This window comes from Urtica dioica, chromosome 5, assembly GCF_054948205.1.
Source record: "Urtica dioica subsp. dioica isolate 48M chromosome 5, U.dioica_male_clone48M_v1_H2, whole genome shotgun sequence".
NCBI lineage: Eukaryota > Viridiplantae > Streptophyta > Magnoliopsida > Rosales > Urticaceae > Urtica > Urtica dioica.
The window spans coordinates 35,218,658-35,235,215 of record NC_142760.1 but is presented as its reverse complement, the minus strand read 5'-3'; the positions used below and the strand labels follow the sequence as shown (position 1 = coordinate 35,235,215).

Sequence of the window (16,558 nt, the reverse complement as noted above, 5' to 3'; positions counted from 1 at the left end):
CGAGAATTAATAAGAAATTCTCGGTTATTTTTCAAGATTTATTTTTAAGGACGAGTTTGAGAGGATTTAATTGGAAAGGACTTAAGTGCAACAAAGTGAAGGACGAGAGTGAAAGAAAAAGATTTAAGAGGGGTTATTTCAGGAGATAGGTCGCCCAATGGAGTGCTGCCACGTGACGATCTTATCCTCTTCTTTTCTCCTCTCCCATTCGGCCACGTACCCCCTTTTTTCTCTTTCTTCTTTCCTTTTTCTTCTGCGTTCTTCTCTTCTTCTTCTCCAAGTCTCGCGCGAGCTCCACCTGCAAAGAGTAACAAAGAAAAAAAAATTGATTGACAACAACCACCACCGAGTCTCTCTCTCCGGCCGACCAACCACATCACCACCCTCTCCTCATCTCTTCTCCTCCGTGCTTGCGCTAGACCAGCCGCCCATCTCCGAGTCGCGCGCACACCACCAGCCGAGAGGAGAAGGTCGCCGTGCGTCCTAGGAGCTCCGGCGAGCACCTCCGGCTGGGGAAAAGAGGGTGAGGACGGTCCAAATGGTCCGACTCTTCAAGTGAGGTATGGATTTCTTGGGCTAAAGTGAAGATTTCGAATTCTAGGGTTCATAGCTCAATTTGGGGGTTTTTGATCCGAGCTCAAATCAGTGGAATTGATGGGTTTTATTTGGTTGTTGGACTTGTTTAATGATGTTCCTAGCTCGGATTTGGTGTTTTTGAGTCGATTTCGAATGATTTGAGAATTTTTGAGTTCGCTGTGAACAGCCTCTGTAAATTGACGTGGACAGTTCGGTACCAATTTTATTTGGAATTGTTGATATTTTTCCTGGATAATAGACGTTATGAGGTTTCTAAAATGACCAAGAACGTGGAAATCCGTTGAGTATTGAGTGAGTTATGAATTTTTGAAATTGGTGTTTCAAAACTGGAAAAACTTGGAATACCGAATTTCAAACTGATTTTTGTGGGATGCTTTTGAGATAGTTGTCTTAGTCCGAAATTGGCTTGTAATATCTTGTTGGAAAGGTATGGAGGTTAGTTTGGTTATGAAATTGGAATTGCTGGATTTAGAGTTGTGTAGCGGAAGTTATGACATGTTCTTTGCCAAGTGTCGATTCTGGAAATATTGTTGCGTCATGATTGGTTTGTTTGATTTGAGAATCGACTTGTTTTTGTTAGCTCGGCTTGAATACAGAAATGATTTTGTTGGCCGAGATGGGTTTATGGGCTTGTTGGCTCGTTTTTATTGACATGTTTGAATTTGTGACAAGTTATGTTTGGATTTGAGATTCGTGTTGGGTTGCTTGATTTGTTTGGGTTCGGGTTTTTTGGGTCGAGATGTCGGGTTTTGATTTCGGAAATTTATGTGAGCTTGGAATCATGAAATTGACTAGTTATCGGATTCCGCGAAAGGGATTACAGAATTAGACGGACGAGCGGGAACCAACAGAGTCAAAGGCAACGAAGCAGGAATTTGAAGTTTTGAGGGAAGTGTTATCGATGTTAAAACTCGATTAACTCTTCCTTTGACGTTTCGACAAGTGTCAAGTATTCCGGAGAACGTGAAAAGCAAGACATCGCTGGAAGTTGTCGAACTTTCTGTCGAGCTGTTCCAGGTAAGTGTGGAGACATAAGTCAACTACTTACCAAGGGAATAATCCTGTTTACGTGCATTTACGTGTTAATAATAATAAAGAGTAGGAAAAGCCTTAAAAGACACAAACACCAAAGATTAAGGCTTCGGCCACTCTTTATGGAAAATTTAGTTGGGTTTATACCCATAGGTTCAAATGCTAACTTGAACCAGCCATGTTGCTACTTTGTTGTAGTTAGATCCCTCTGCTAACCATAGAGTTTGGCTAGATCTGAGGTGACAGGAGAGCATGTTGGACTCTCGGATTCGAGCCGAGGGTAGAAGTACCAGGAGTCACGTCCTGAGTCTTCAATCTAAAACACTTAACGAGCATGAAAGGGAAACCATAATTCTTTCGGGATTTATCCTGAGACGCTCTCCTGTTTGTAATTAGTTGTATACTCTATAAGCTAGAGTATCCAAATAATAAATAATGGTGTCGGTGGTACCCACGAGTTCCGACTCGTGTTGAGGACTAAGACGGTCCTGATGGCGCTGAGTACTCCACGGGAGCTGCTGAGAGCACCCCCGTTCTTGCAATGGGAAAGGTCGCCCCGGCGAGCCCATTTGCTATGTCATGACGCATGTAGCGCCGGCGCCCAAACGAAGATGGTACCACTAGTGGATCCCAGACAGTCTTAAAACTCTAAGCCACTGATGACTACTGCTCGAAGTCTGATGTTGGCTTCTTGTCATTCCAAGGGTTATAGCAGTGGATGTTGTATAACCTTGTGGAATGGCAAGTGATAGCGTAGAGCGAGGCCCCGCGTTAGGCATGCTCTTGAATCATATGCATCTGCATTCTGCATTTTTATGTGTTTATTTGCACGTCACATGGCATTAGTTGTTTTTCTTTTCCTAAGTTAGACTCCCACTTACTGAGTCAATCGACTCATAGTTTTATGACCCTTGGTAATGTAGATAAGGAAAACGCTTGTAAGCGGAAAACAAGATCGAAGACCGAGACCGAGCACGTATTGCCTTGACCTATGGGCTATGGGGTTTCTTAACCGGGGGTTAGTCTCTTTTGTTAAAACGTTCCGGAACGTATTTGTATAGGAGTCGCTATAAGACTCTAAGTTATAAAAGCGAAAAATTTCCCCGGATTTTCGCAAACTATTTGAATATATAAAAGTATTATGATCTATTGTTTAATATGAAAAATATGAGAGTTGATCGGTCGCGGCCCGTGGGCGAGCTGTCGCTCGCGGGTCGTGACACTAACGCTCTTCAGCTCTCGCCTTTCATACAAAATCTAATTTTACTAGACAAATTAATTAGCACTTCCTAAGAGGTTATGCGCTCATTGAATTTTATCATTTTTTTAATTTACTATTTTTTCAAACTTATGCGTTATTTAATTAAATTGTTTGTTATGAATCTCATGTGAAAAAGAGTTTAAGAACTAACAAAGTTTATAAGGCCATAGATTACTCATCTTCCTATTAATTAGTTTCGAAATAGAACCTCTTAACACTTAAAATGGTATTAGATCTCATCTCAACAAAGTCCTAATGGCCATTCAGTCCAAATTTTTCAGTCCCCTTACTCATTATTTGTGTTGAAAATAAAATACTATTTGTGATAAATAATTACGCTTTAAAAAAAAAAAAAAAACTACTACTTAAGAGTATTGGATTGAAAATGCATGCATACGCATGTAGTTAGTGATGACGTGATCCAGCTCGTGAGTAAGGGTTCCAAGCCACTCACTCGTTTCTGCTGCGCTATAGTCGGCGGTGGTTGCTTCCGGTGGTGCTATGCAGAGCCAATCATTGAACAAGGTATATTTACATGCATAGGGACAAAACCATGATTCTAAATTAGGGAGCTAAAAAAAATTGACAAAAGAAACTAAATTGATAAAATAAAAAATTTACAAAAAGTGTAAAAAATAAAAAATTGAGGGATATATATATATTATATTATATTACAAAGTCAGGATTCTAAATTAGAGGGGCAAATATGTAGGAAAAAAAAAACATTAGAAGAGACAAATTTATAAATATTTAAGGTAAAAAAATAAAAATTAAAATTAAAAAAAGCAAAAAGTGTAAAAATAAATTTTGAAGGGAGATATAGCACCCCTTGACTAGGTTCTGGCTAAGTGGTTATATATATAGCAAGTAATATGCTCCGCGCTCCGCGCGTTACTGCGGAAAAATTAATATGTTTCAGTTTGGAGGAAAGAATATATAGATACATATTCAAAAATATGTAGGTTTGAAAAAAATGAGTGTTTTGGAGACATTTTTATTTTTCTGATAAATACAAAATCGATAGAAATGAACACTATTTGTATATAAGGTTCAATCTCTTATTTTTTTTCTAAAAAAAAATAGAGAGGATTTTTCTATTTTATATATATATAATATAATATGGGCATACAGGGCAAGTCTATGGAGTGGAAGATGCGAAGCATTTCGCAGCAGGAAATCTTGGTATCAAAATGGTGTAAAAAAATTAAGGAACCCAATCCGGCCAAAAGCTTGCTCAACCATGATGTTCACAAAATTTCAACTTCCTTGTACGAAGTATAGTATTATGTCAATTGTACACGTGTGTGTGAGAGAGCTTTATGAAAGAAATTGGCAGTATTTCTATTTTCGCTTTTTCTTTACTAAGACTAAACGACTATTACAATAGTCATTTAGGTGTCTCATGTCGTTTATGCGTCGCTTATGCTAAGGTGTATTAGTGATGAGATAACTATGTCGTAATTCTCCTTTGTGTCGTTTAATAACAGAGTATATCTACTCTGAGCTTGTATTGTACTGTAGCATTGGGATCAAGAAATACAAATTCATGTGTTTCCTGTCTTGTCTTTCTCACCCTGATCTCTCTCACTAAAAACTCTAATACCGACTATCAAACTCTATATAATTGCAAGAATTCTTATGTAGAAAATGAAAACTGATGTATTCGCTACTAATAGCTGGTGTGAGTAGATTTCCAATTACAGAGTTTCAAAAATAAAACTGACGTATTCGCTATTAATAGCTGATATAAGGTACATATATAGGTAAGAAATTGATTGGAGAAAAAAAATATCAGAAATAGTGTATGTAAATTCAATTCATATTTCTGAGACCAAAGGCTGTGTGTCCACTTAGATATCATATATTGCCCTTGCTCATCTACCAATAATTATGTTGGGCACTTCTAAAACTTTTTTTTTTTTTTTTTAATAGACACAGCGCTCTTCACCTGCCCACGTGACGATGGTCCCCACTTACCAAATCTAATTTTTCTAATTTTTAAAATTAGAATATTATTTATGAGACCCAAAGCCATATCAGCTAAAACATCTCTCTCCTACTGAGTTTAGCAGCCTTGATGAATACCAGTTGTGAGAAACTAGAGGATTCTGACAAACTAAAAGGAAAAAACATAAGTTCGAGAGCTTTTATTTTGTTTGGTCTTGATCTCTTTACATAGTCCTTGACCTAGAGAAACAATCCAAGTTTTCTTCTATATTAGACTTTGACCCTAAAGAACTTGCTAATTAAAGATGGTCATGCAAACTTAAGACTCTAAATAGTTGTTGGTCCTCATGCAAACTTAAGGCTCCAAATAATTGTTAGGAATCCCACGTTGATAGTAAATGAAAACTAACGAGAGTTTATAAAAATCATGAGTTACTCATCTCATTACCAATTGATTTTGAGATGGAACTCTATGATATTTTCACATGGCATTAAAGTCTATTAAGCCCAACGAGCATCCGATCCCAGTAATACAAATATTGCCTTCGGATGCGACAATCTCAAAAGTCGCATCCAGATGTCAATTTGGATTCAACTTTGGATGCGACTTTCCAAAAATCCGCATTTGTTGCTCATGGATGTGATTAGTCGTATCCATGGTCGCATCCAAAAATCCGCATTTGTTGCTCATGGATGTGACATTTGGATGTGATTAGTCGTATCCATGGTCGCATCCATATTAGCTGTACCAAATTTCATTTAGCGAGATTTTAGACTTTTGGATGCGACTAAATCTTCCCACCAAAATGCGAGAACTTGTTGGATGCAACGGTCGCATCCAAATATTAGTGAAATAGTAGTTTAGATGTCACTCTTTTTAAAAAAGCGACGTCAAAGGTATGAAAAACATTATTCTTTATACATCTCTTTATTTTAGAGAGACGTTAATTCCCTCCCAAGCCAAATTTGCAAAAGTTTGTGTCCTGCTCTGCTAGGTGAAGACTTTGATTCCAAAGCCAATCAAAAAAGTGAAAAAAAAAAACTAATTTCTCTAAAGACTAGTTTTTGTTGAAAAAAAAAAAACAATAATTCCTTTGTATTAATAGATACATAAATACAATTTCAGAAATTAATTTGACAAATTTCTACAAAAATCTAACAATTCCTAAATATAATTAACAATTTCTAATAACTTAACTTTATCATAACTAAATCTTCATTAATGGTGACCTGAATGCAAGGCTTCCTATCCTTGTTGACAATCTTGTAAGGCACGAGTTTCATGTCCCTCCGGACCTCTTTGTCATCAAACCTGCACAGAGAGTTCAACCATAACATTCAATACTTTTTTTTTTTCTGACCTTGTAATTCTCCAAGGCGCATCGGCTGTCAGGTGGCATAGTTCCTTTGTTGTATTATCTGGTGAGAACCCCCGACGCAAGTGGGCTCTACATAGTAAGTCCGATCTCGACATCAAAATCATTCCTTGCAGGAGAAGAGCCAGTGATGCAAGTCCATCAGCAAAGCAAAATCCCGGGGATGCAAGTCCGTTCACGTCTTTCTTTGACCTTGAACTAGTGCGCTCAGCGCGGCTGAGTCTCGTACAAGGTCGGAGTTGTTACTGATTTGAAAATTGAGAACTCGAACCCTGAACATGAACACACACATACACACTCACACACACACTCACTGTTTAAACAGACAAACACACACGGACACACTGTTTGAACACACACACACACATACACTCACACTTTGGTCAGTTCATGAGAAATAAATAAATAAATAACATTCATTATAACTTCTACATTTCAACAAGATGTATCTCGTGCCTATGGCCAGCTATAACAAATACACACACACATCACACACAAACAAATACACACACACATCACACACAAACAAATACACACACACACACTCAGAAAAATTATACATTTCAACAAACAAACAAAAAATAACCTAAATCACCTCATGCTTTCAGTAGAAAAATTCACAAAACGCCTTGAAAAAAACTCAAAAAGATATTTATTTTCATTATTTTTTGTCCAATTTAAAATTGAAACCTAGACTCTAAATTTGGGTCCACAATCTAATTTCATAAAAAAACACAGAGATTACCTCTCGAAACCGCTGCAAAATCTGTGAATTCATTAAGCTCCATGGTTTTTGAAGAGCTCTCATTAAGCTCTCACTAAACCTAAAAAAAACATATAAAAAACATTTTTCCCCGTCACGCCATGTTTTGATGTGACATGATTATTTCTCGTCGCTACGAAAATAGGCCAGAGGGAAGCGTAGCAGAAATTTATGTGTTCGGGAACGCTCAAACAAGGTAACCTTGTGGTTTTATTCTATTCCTCTACTCGAAACCCACAAAAAAGTTATTTAAGGTTTTCTTTTTCTTCTTGTTTGGGGGAGGAGACAATGTCCGACAAAGAAGAATGACGAGGGGAAACCAAAGAAGGACGTCTTCCGCCAGAGATTGAAAATAGCTCGCTAGATTTCACATCTAGGTAAAGAAAACCTCGAATTTCTTTGGGTTTAGTCCAAATTTTTGTAAAGGAAATTAGTGTTCAATGATTTTGATTATGAATCTCTTGAATTATAAATGAACTACAAGAATTATCAAGGTGGAACAAGGGTAATAAGTAACCTTATAACAATATTGTAGAAGGATTTCATATATTAAAGTAATGTAAAATTATAACTATAAATGAAAAAGATATACAAACTATAAACAAAACATAAATATAGATATGGTTGACGTTATGTCATATATTAATATTTATATTCAATCAATTTCGAAATGGTTGAGGTTAAAACTAATCTCAATTTCGATATGGTTGAGGTTGAAAGTAATTTATATTCATATCAATATCAAATCTCACACACACCTCGACAGAGAGGTAATGGGTTCAAGCCCTCATGGGATGCAGAAATGCATGCCCCCTAGGATTTATTCTAAAAATTATGTAATCTTGACCGATAGTGCCACCTGCGCTTTGCACTGCTAATATATCATGTAATCCTAGCCGATAGTGCCCCTAAAAAAAAAAAAAAAAAAAAACTTTTAGTCAATATCAATTGACCTCTTTAGTAATAGTAACCTTTGAATTATATAGTTGTATTGTCACATAACTATAAACGATATAGTTGAGGTTATGTCACATATTAACATATCAATATAATTTTTTATATAGTTTTGACATTAATATATTTATATATATATATTATATATACTCAATTACTGTATGGAATGTAAATGTTATATAGTTTGAAGTTTTATCATCAAATGTGATTTAACTTTATACAGTTGTATGAATTTTATTTAATTTTAAAAGTGATATTCAATTTTATATAGTCGTAATCAATTATGTTTAAATTAAACATATCATTCAAAGTTTAATTTTAATGTTAATCGTAGTAATTTATTCTCTTTTTTATTTCAAATCCATTACTTTTGTCGGGTGCTTGATTTCTTGGAGCTCACGCAAACTAAGTGTAGTGGAGCTCGATCTTCACGTGCATGATGTGGTCCTTCATCGTGAGCTAGAGATTCAATATGTTCCTACATCTAATCAGACGACGGCCGGATGTGCTCACGGAGAATCTCTCTGTCACTCACTTTCTCAAGCTTAAGGACAAACACAACGTCGACACAGTCATCAGCCGATAAGCACGAAGATAGTACGGGACGCGTTAGGTAGTTAGTTAGGCGGTTAGACTTTTAGTGAGCTATTGGTGGTAGATATGATCTAATCAGTGTATTTAAGCAACATTATGCACACATTCATTCGTTAATTAAAATACACATGATACGAGGATTTCTGAGTTCAAATACGACTTCATTCACTTTCTTGAAGTTCATCTCGCTATCTCGCGATTATTTAGTCCTAATGGTCATACAGTCCAAATTATTCAGTCTTATGAGTCATTATTTGTGTTGAAAATAAAATACTGTTTGATTTGTGATAAATAATTATGTTTTAATGTGTAAAAAACTACTTTTAGAGTTTTGGATAGAAATTGCTCTGAAAAATATGTTTATCATTAATATTTAATCAATTTCTATAGGGTCATAGAAATGGATGATCACGTACGAGACAGTCTTGTGTCTCGTAAACAGTATAAAAAATAAAATGAGGAGTATAAAGTATAGAGTAAGTAAAATGCAAGATAAAGTTAAGAATTAAACAATTTTATTAAGGGGAGTGTAGCAAAATAGCCACTTTGAAACTATAGATTTTGTTTTTAGCCCATGTTTCATAATTTTTAGGCAAATAGCCAACATGCTTAAGTGGCAATAATTACTAGACTAAATTACCCTTTTAAATAATCAAATGGAAAATAAAAACTACAACATATTAAACATATTTAATTACGGAAAAAAAACGCAACTTCAAAATGGTAACAGGCGAAAATATTTGAACCAAAATATTTGAAACAAAAAAACATTAACTACGCGTGTGTTATATGTTACACGTAGGCCTAAATCCTCTAACAAATCTCAGCAAAATATTTCTCACAGATATCATTAATAACAGGCGCGAAAATCTAGACCGGCTTCACCAAATCACCTGGATTCAACGCGATATTTTAGTGAGCTCAAAACAGTTTGACTCATACACGCTAAAGAACCAGATTGAGATCATACCAGTTTAAGTCTTCTCCGCCATAACCAAAAATTTCGAAGCTCGGAACACAGTCGAAAGTCCACCGAAATCATTCAGGTAATACATGCAGAGGAAGAAGAAAACGATTACGAGCTGTTTTGGTTGAAATGGGTTTCGATGGTTGGTTATTTCCAAGAATAACCTGTTCGTCTAAGCATATAAAAAACAAACAGGATACTATCAAAGATACAAAATTACCTGGATTCTTCTCTTTCATCATATCGCCTACAATGGGGAGATGAGAATATGATTTGTCATAATCACCGCGAATATCTTGCAAAACCTTGGAACGAGCCATCCACGCTTTATAATAGCTAATCTCAACTTTGAAACGCAAACGCATGATCTCCACAACTGCTTTTGGTGTATATTTGTCAGCCATTGAGCTTCGGAAATCATTGTTAACAACTTTGCTAATCAATGAAGATGACACTTGTTTATGACGATGTATAAGGTTCTTTCCAAAGCAATTATGATCTTTGTTGAAAGACCTAATCACCCAAAATTTGGAAACAGAACATACACTAGCATTCAATTTCCACGAGCAATCAGAATTCAAACAAACAATACAATATCGCGTCTTGCTAGACCTTTTCACCCGGAATTCGAAATTGTTTCTCAACGCAATAATAGTCAACGCTGAAATCATTGTTTCTTTACTCATAAAAATGTTATTGACATCAACTTTAACATTCATCGGGCAATTTTTCAATTGCGTCTCGTCAAAAACAGTTCCACCATCTGGAAACTTTTCATCAACCAAGCTCATAGAATCACATTTTTCCAAAGACTGACGTTCAAAAATCTTAACTGTTAAATAAAACAAATTAACAATGAGAGTCGGACCAGATCTAAACAAGTTAACGTTTTAAAAAAAAAGACACGACAACATACCATAATCCACCAACGACCAAGACGCAGAATCCATCGGAAACAAATGGTTTCTTCCAGCCGCTATTTTTTTTCTTCTGCTAGATAGAACCAGCTGGAACAAAAAAAACGTGAGAATGCTTGTGTTTCAAAAATTCAAACGTTCCAATATTTAAAATATAATTGCTTCCATAATAATAGCAACAAGTCAGTGTGTTTAAAAAAAAATATCACGCAATGAAAAAAAAAACGCATAAACAAGAAAAAGAAAACGTGTAATACAACCCTTAAATATAGAAGTTAATTGACCTAATAAACATTAACCCACTCACGCAAAAAAAAAAAAAAAACAAAAACAAAACAACTCCTACGGAAAAAAAAACACACGCAATGAAAAAAAAACACTCATAAACCTCATTAACACACGTATACAAAAATAGAATAATAATTAAACAAACTTACTTAAAATATATGAGGACAAAAAAATAAAACAATTATTGCCACCTAATATGGTTGGCTATTTCCCTAAAAAACTCCAAACATAGGCTAGATCTCAAACCAAACGTTTTAAGTGGCCTAGTTGCTTATAAAACTCTTTTATTAATAGAATAAGAGCAATCATACACATTAACTATTTTTGACATACATTAAACGTTAAATTTGTGCTCTCTAATTTCTTCGATACATACTATCTCGAAGACAAACTTGTTACCAAACAATCGAAATGCAATAAAGTCTTCATCTACTCTAGCCACAAAGCAAAAAAAAAAAAAAAAAAAAAAAAAACACTAATATAAAAGTAAAAAAAAAGAAACGTGCTAACTAAAGTTGAGGGGTGATGCGGAGCTATGAATATGGCTTGTGAGAACTCTAGGCTCTCACACAAAAAATCCCACAAACACAACACAGACGAGTTAAGGGAAACATGAATTCAAGAGCTTTAGTTTTGTTCGGTCTTCTCGTTGCTGCTGTTCTTGCTGTATCTTCGGCAGCCAATCATGGTGAGATGATGAATGTTGAGGAAACCCAGGGTATAAATCACGATTAGACCATGCTCTAAATATATCTAATATTTATATTTAAATACATGTACGTAACCAAAAAACACACACATATACATATATATATATATATATATATATATATATATATATATATAGTGCCGGCCTTTGCTATAGGTAAGCAAGGCCTGGACCGAGTACCCTGCTCGATTAGACCTCAAAAATTTGAGATATATCATATATGATATATATCCAATCCAACAAAATTGTAGATATATATATATATATATATATATATATATATATATATATTATATACAACATCCATCGAGATATATACTATGTATATACATAATCTAAAAAACTTGATTATATTTTTTAATATTTAAATTTTTTACTATTATCAAAGGACCCCAAAATATTAATTCGCCTAAGAACCTTATGTCATGAAGTTGGTGATACATAAGGCAACTGATGAGATCAACTTCAATGTAAGCAATCAAAGTTATTTTATTTCTTATGTAGCAATGTCATATCACTTTATTTTATTCTTTTAGACACATTAACATTGTGGGTAATAATAATTATGATAATGATGTCACTTTCTAGCAATGATAGTTATTATTTTTTTTATAAAAAAAATTAATAAAATAATAAGCACACTACTACTTTTGGATAAAGTGGGATCCACTTCAACCACTTTTTGATGTTATCACATTAGAGTGGTTTTTATAAATAAAAAAAAATGCTACAATTGATGATGTATATGAATAAAAATAATAAAAAAATAAATAAATATTTATGATGCGTAAAAATTTAGCAATTTATGTGAACATATAAGGCTTGATAGGATCAAATCAAAACTTGGTTAGCAAGTTTACTTGATCATCAAGTTTGAGGGCATAATAGTAATTTTATATTAAGTTTGTTTTCAATATAAATGCATGTTATGAGAACTAGAACTTAAACTCCATTGTATTTCCAACATTCGATTATCAATCAGAGAATACATTTTCTCTCATATCCTTCATTTATCTCTTGTTCTTCATTACTGCATAATATGGACCGGCAACGTGACCCCGTGGTTAGGACATTTTCGGAGCATCTCCTTGAAGCGTGCCCATGCTTCGTGGAGGGACTCGCCGTCCATTTGCGCGAAGCTGTCAATGGCGTTTCTTAGGCGGGCCGTCTTCTCGAACAGGAAGAACTTGGCGAGGAAGGTATTGCACAGCCCCTCCCATGTGGTGATGTAATCGGGGGGAGCGAGTTGAGCCATGCTTTTTCTCGGTCACGGAGAGAAAATGGGAACAATCGGAGTCGGATGGCGTCCGCGTTGATGTTGTGGATTTGGAATGTCCCGCACAACTCGTTGAAGTTGGAGATGTGCTCGTTCGGATCTTCATTCGGGGCTCCAGAGAATTGATTTTGCTGGATCATGTTGATCGTCCCCGTCTTGATCTCGAAGCTTTGGTTCCATCCGATGGCCGTGTTGACAATGGCATGCGATACCCTTGAGTGGTGGGTAACACATAGTCGAGGAATGGTCTTTCTTCGTTGGCCATGATCTCTTCTTCAATGACTTCCTCGTCTATGTTTTGCTTCTTTTCCTTTCGATTTCTCTTGCACGTTTTCTCGATTTTGGAATCTATCAGAAGGAGACTCGAATCACCGTCTTTTCGCATTAACCTTCAAAAGAGAAAGAAAACGCAAAAACAGGTGAGACAAAGAAAATAAAAGAATGTTCAAATTGAAATCTAGTTAATTGAATTGCAATTTAAAACTTAGTTCCCCGGCAACGGCGCCAAAAACTTGTTGCGATTTTTACGCGCGCAATTGCACGTATCGCTCAAGTAATATAGTGAATTAAGTACGAGTGTCGATCCCACGAGGAAAAAAGCTTAATTAGCAAACAAATCAACTAGCAGAAATTGAACTAAAGATGAGATGGAAAGATGTCACAAATTATTGACAAGTTCTAACGCAAATAAATAACAAAACACTCAAATAACAGTTGTAAGCAGAAAGAGAGGCTAAGGACCAAGGATTCACGGGTTTATTCAACGGCTTGGATACACGAATTTCACGTATAATCAATAATCAATTCACTACTCTTTGATAATCATACTCACATAATGATATTGCTAAATCTCTCTCGAGCATCTAACAACCTATGTCAAAATTAGGAAAATCTTCTCTCGATCTCAATCCCTAACAAAAACATGCATTAATATTAAGAGTATTCTCACGATTCTATGACAACCTAACTATCTCTAGCTTAGGCATGCATCATAGTAATTCAAACCAAAACACTAACAACCTAATCTTTCTCAAGCATCAAGTTGAAGTATAGAATCATGAACAAGGTAGTTAATCTCGATCAAGCATTAAAACGGATTTGAATTAAGCAAAGTAGTAGAGAATGGAAACTGAACTTCAATATATTAAATCATATCCATAATCGAATCCCAATCCCGCTACACCATAGCTCTTAATGGAGTTAGTTTATAGCGTAGCGAGAAAACAAAAAGAGAATAAGAAAATAGAAATAAGAAACCATAATTAAAAACTCAATTGTGAATTAAAATACGGGAGTTCAAGAGTAAAGGAGAAGAATAAAACTGTAATTTGTGTGAATTGATGAAGAACGACTCACATCTTTTTCTCTATCTCTCTCTCAAAGACTAAGTGAAAACAATATAAAAAGTGCTAAGATGCCTAAACAAGAGATTGAGAGGTGTATTTATAGGCCTAGGTCGAAATCCTTGGGTTTCTCTTAATTTTCGGAGCAGAATGGGTAATTAAAAGTGATCCAACGGCTCAGATAAACTCAAAATCCGCGTTTCCTCTTTTTTTTGTCTCGGAGGACCTCGCGGCGCGTGGTTCGAGGGTCGCGCCGCGAGGTTGACTACTCGGCAGACCTCGCGTTCCGCGCCTCATGCTCGGAGATCGATTTCGGCGATTTTCGGAAACTCGCGGCACGAGGTCTTTGGGTCGCGCCGCGCACTTTTTCTTCTTGCGCGCACCGGTTTTGTAACGGTCATAACTCCTAGCTCCGATGTCCGATTCTTGCAAATAAATATGCGTTGGAAAGCTAAGAGAGAGCTCTATGCAATCATGGAATCGGATCATCCAAAATCTTTACTTAAAACTCTCAGAATTGTTCACAATAGGATGCTGTATTTCTTCTTTGCTCTAACTTGGCGAAAAGTCTTCGGATCTTCTCAAAATTGCTCTGTTACTCCATGTGATGCTCTACTAACCTCCTTTATACCTCATTGGCCTCTAAAACCTATAATTCTCTAAAAAAACACACAAAAAACATCATAAATACTCAAGAACAAGATCAGATTTAGTTGGGAAAATAGGAGTTTTTCGCGTGATTAATGCACCTATCAGGCACTACGCATCGGAGTGCCGCAACAGGAATCACGGCGAGGAAGCAAATCTGATGAGATTCCATGAAGACGAGCAACCCGCGCTCATGTTCACCGAGCAGATAGTGCACTTGGAAGTGGCCAGGGACGAATAGGAGACAAGCATCGTAGGCGAGAGATACGCCAAGCCCGGGCGAGAACCGGTCAGAGAGAAGACCGACCTAGAGGAGCCAGTCGACGCAGAGTCGAGCCCGGAGCCTGAGCTGATGATGGCCGAGAAGAGGCACAGCCCGGAGAAGACATCCACCGAGACGGTGATGCTTATCGAGGACAAAGTTATTGCAAACCTCCTCAGAGATGAAGAAGAGAAAGTCTATTCCGACGTTTGGTATTTAGAAAATGGTGCGAGCAACAGCATGACGGGAGACCGAGCTAAGTTTGAAGAGCTCGATGAGAAGATCACAAGGAACGTGAAGTTTGACGATGAATCAATCGTCGAAATCAGAGGCAGAGGATCCATCATATTCCAAGGCAAAAACGGGGATTAATGCTTACTGACCCAGGTGTACTACATCCCAAAGCTGAAGAGTAACATCATCAGCCTTGGTCAGATGACGGAGGTCGAAAACGCAGTGGTGCTAGCCGGCTTGTACTTAAAGATGTGGAACAGTAGCAGTGTTTAGTTGATGAAGGTGAAGAGAACGCCAAACAGATTGTAAAAGATACTCCCTGAGACAGGCCAACCTGTCTGCTTAATGGTGTCCCTAGCAGACCCAACTTAGTTATGGCACGCACGGCTTGGGCACGTAAACTTCTACGCACTCAAGATGATATGAGAGAAGCAGATGACAAAGCACATGTGAGCAGAGACGTCGTGTTCGAATAGGAGAAGAAATGGGACTGGCGCGACGAGAAGGGAGAGCCCGAACAAAACTTAGTGGAGTTCTTCCTCGAAGAGGCAGATGCGGTCGAGCAGGAAGAAGGGGAGAGTCCCAGCCAGGGACCAGCAATGTCTAGCTCGATGGAAACCAGTTCTCTTGGAATAAGCACGACTGGAACCAGCTCACCACCAGGCTCGCCCAACCCAATATCAGGGATGAGCACCCCGATCCCAGAGAGAGCTAGCTCAATAGGAACCATCTCGGGAGACTTGTCGATCAAGGACGGACCAAGAGGGTTCCGTCCTTTGTTCGACGTCTACGGAGAAGTGCGAGAGCTTGAGGTGAGCCCAGAGGAGCTCTTGTTGCTTAGTGCTGAGGAACCAGCAAACTATCGCGAGGTAGCCACCGAGAAGGAATGGCAGGAAGCAATGAAGAGAGAGCTAGAGTCCATTGAGAAGAATCAGACATGGGAAGTAGTCGACCTTCCAAAAGGTCACAAGTCCATCGGTCTAAAGTGAATCTACATGCTCAAGAAGGATTCGGAAGGAAAGATCCTCAAGCACAAAGCCAGATTGGTCGCAAAATGATACGTGCAAAAGAAGAGAGTTGACTTCGAGGAAGTTTTCGCTCCAGTAGCCAGACTCGACACAGTCAGGCTAATCCTAGCCCTCGCAGCTCACCTAGGTTGAGAAATCCATCACCTGGACGTCAAATCGGCGTTGCTAAATGGTGAACTGGAAGAAGAAGTCTACGTTGCTCAACCGGAAGGGTTTGTAGAGTAGACCGCAGAGCGCAAGGTGTACAAGTTGTCAAAGGCCCTTCATGGGTTAAAACAAGCACCATGTGCATGGAACACTCGACTCGACAGGAGTATGAAGAGTCTTGGGTTCAAGAAGTGCGCTCAGGAGCAAGCAGTCTA

General features: G+C 37.3%; 1 long non-coding RNA gene across 3 annotated transcripts; it reads left to right on the top strand.

Annotated features, from left to right (window-relative positions):
• The first annotated feature begins 225 nt into the window (after positions 1-225).
• LOC149398101 (uncharacterized) lies at positions 226-3,052 on the top strand. Of its 3 annotated transcripts, none has more exons than XR_016297200.1 (3): positions 226-560; positions 1,393-1,614; positions 2,553-3,052. It is a non-coding gene; the product is annotated as an uncharacterized LOC149398101 (long non-coding RNA). The 3 variants fall into 3 exon arrangements; XR_016297199.1 differs by having other exon boundaries at positions 227-560; positions 1,421-1,614; XR_016297201.1 differs by having other exon boundaries at positions 227-560; positions 1,412-1,614.
• The last annotated feature ends 13,506 nt before the right edge of the window (positions 3,053-16,558 follow it).